At 35.6% G+C, this 2,819-nt stretch overlaps 1 long non-coding RNA gene across 1 annotated transcript; it reads right to left on the bottom strand.

Moving 5' to 3' along the window:
- Window positions 1-551: 551 nt before the first annotated feature.
- Window positions 552-1,692, bottom strand: LOC130054760 (uncharacterized). The gene is made up of 2 exons (XR_008803073.1): window positions 1,568-1,692; window positions 552-1,228 (listed from the first exon to the last, which is right to left on the bottom strand). It is a non-coding gene; the product is annotated as an uncharacterized LOC130054760 (long non-coding RNA).
- Between the last annotated feature and the right edge of the window lie 1,127 nt (window positions 1,693-2,819).

The following is a 2,819-nucleotide window of genomic DNA, read 5'->3' as shown; positions in this document are numbered from 1 at the left end:
TAAAGAACTCTCACTGCTCAATGGCCGTAGGCGCCGAGCAAAGGCCTAGATTTGAAGCCCTTCACCGGTCTTGGTGACGTCTCCATATGAGTGAAATATTCTCTCACGAGACGTTAAGCAAGATACAATCAATCAATCTGATTAGAAATGATATTCTTTAAAATAAATGAGGCATAATAGTAAACTATGTTTTAATCAGAATAAGTGTAATTGGACCAAATACATTTATGCACTGATAATGCATTAATAAGTTCAGAATTAATGGAGTTATACATGTATATAGCACGGAAAAGCAACAATCTATGAGTATATGAAATATATCAATATAATATCAAATACATGTAACAGGTCCAATGTAACTGATTAGTGCTCTTACACTTCAATGTACTTGTTCGTGAAGATCCGGTATTTACCCCGTGTATAAGTAGTTATCTAGTGCCTCATGTGATAAGAGTCACGCACAGAGATTCAGATGAAAAGAAAATGGATTTTTAATGTATTTTAAACAGATTTCTAATGTATATGTATTTTAAACAAAAGAGAAACTAACGTGACCGAAATTTTCTTTTATTAAAGGTTTTCTAAATATTGTAACAAAATTCAAAGATCAGAATTCTTTATTCAATCACAGAAAGAAAAACCCGTATGTTGTTAAGAACATAAACAAAGTACTTTATAGTGCATAAAGGAATACTACAAAAAAATCTACAAATCAGAAATAAACCAAATGCTTTCTGACTTGTTTCGTACCAATTGATAGGCCGTTCTTTACATACTAATTTTGACTACGGTTAACTCCGTTTACCTGATCAAAATATAAGACGGGTGTGACCAGTCAACAGGGATACTCATTCCCCTAGCACCTGATCCCACTTCTGGTGTGTCCAGGGGTCCGTGTTTGTCTTATCCCACTTCTGGTGTGTCCAAGGGTCCGTGTTTGTCTTATCCCACTTCTGGTGTGTCCAGGGGTCCGTGTTTGTCTTATCCCACTTCTGGTGTGTCCAGGGGTCCGTGTTTGTCTTATCCCACTTCTGGTGTGTCCAAGGGTCCGTGTTTGTCTTATCCCACTTCTGGTGTGTCCAGGGGTCCGTGTTTGTCTTATCCCACTTCTGGTGTGTCCAGGGGTCCGTGTTTGTCTGATCCCACTTCTGGTGTGTTCAGGGGTCCGTGTTTGCCCTAATTTTGTATTCTTTGTGGGATCGTTCGTTATCTTCGCGTTCATATCTCTCTGTTACATATATAAAGCACTAAACATCGTGTCTTTTAAAATATTTTTTTCTTGTTATAACTTCACACAACACAGATATCGAAGGGTTTATCTTTAGAGAAACAGATCGAAAGCAAGAATCTTAAAACGTTTACTTTTTCCGCTGTCCTAACACATCAGTACAGCATAAGTTGGATAAGACAGTATACTTAGTCACGCCGACGACTATTTGACAACAAAGGTCTCTTATTTTATCGTATACATATGAGTAAGTATAGAACATTTTTAAAGATGATGAGATACGTCCAATATTCAATTTAACATTTCTTGATCATGTTCATCATGCACAGCTTATCTTACATGTATGATCGTTTCTTTCCATGTAGTAATTAAACCTGAATTAGAAAGTTAATTGCAACATCTTCCCCATCTTCCCAAGTCAAGGGTTGCTGATCCGCTCCGTTCCACATGATGCATCATCATCCCTCGTCACGTCATTGCACTAACTGATCAAAGTTTATGTTTCACCGTGGGTATTTGATTGATATTGTATGCTAATTAATTCGTCGATTTTTTTTTAAAATTATTTCATTATCTTGTCCAAAATTCTCCATTATTTCATTTTACGTGTTTTAATTTTTTCTCTCGTTGATACAACAACTTGCTGACGGTACACGGGTAAAGGGGGATAACCGTTAAACATTTGTAGTAACAAAGCTTTCAATATACAGCATAGTAAAACCTATTTTATATATCAGACCTTCTACATATATTTTAATAAAGTAAAATAACATTTATGTACATGTACCTTACATTTTGATTGATAGTGAATGTATGAATATTTCCATTTTCTTTATATCCATTTTCTATTGGCAGGGGGAGGGGGTTAGTGAGTCCTGTTGGGGGTATTAGTTCTAGTTTAATTTCTTTAATGCCGGATACAATACAATTGAACAAACAACATATCCCATTTCGTTTCGGCCTTGGGTGTCTTTAGTTTTCAGGTTGTACCATTATTGTATTGTTCCAGATTCTTTCACGTAAAGTCTCCCCAAACAGTGTTTCAATGTGTAACTCAGTTTACTTCGTTTCGGCCTTGAGTATCGACCTTGTGTTTCTAAATCGTACCAGTATTGAATCTTTTCACATATTTCTGTCTTTTAAAATCAGCAATTCAACTCATATAACTTTGTTTCGGCCTGGAGCTTTCAAATCATAGCATTATTGCATTGTTTCGCATTTTTGTAAGCTGACCAGAGTTTGTATTCCATGGTGGCGTGCTTCTGCCCTTGTATGCGAGTCAGTTTTCTGTAATTCATGTCTACATGCAAGATAAATATGTCGATATGCAGGGTAATTATGTCAACATGCAAGATAAATATGTTGACATGCGAGAAAAATGTAATCAGATAAGAATTTGTAAAATATTCCAAAATTATCAAATATCGCCCACATATGACATCCAACATGCTAGATGCAACTTATTTAAGTTGACATGTGAGATAATTATGTTGACATGTGAGATAATTATGCAGACATGCAACATATTCATGTCGGCATGTAACTTATTTATGTCAACATGTAACTTATTCATGTCAACATGTAACTTATT

This window comes from Ostrea edulis, chromosome 5, assembly GCF_947568905.1.
Source record: "Ostrea edulis chromosome 5, xbOstEdul1.1, whole genome shotgun sequence".
In the NCBI taxonomy this organism is placed as follows: Eukaryota; Metazoa; Mollusca; class Bivalvia; order Ostreida; family Ostreidae; genus Ostrea; species Ostrea edulis.
The sequence above is the reverse complement of the archived record's forward strand: the minus strand, read 5'-3'. Positions and strand labels throughout refer to the sequence as shown.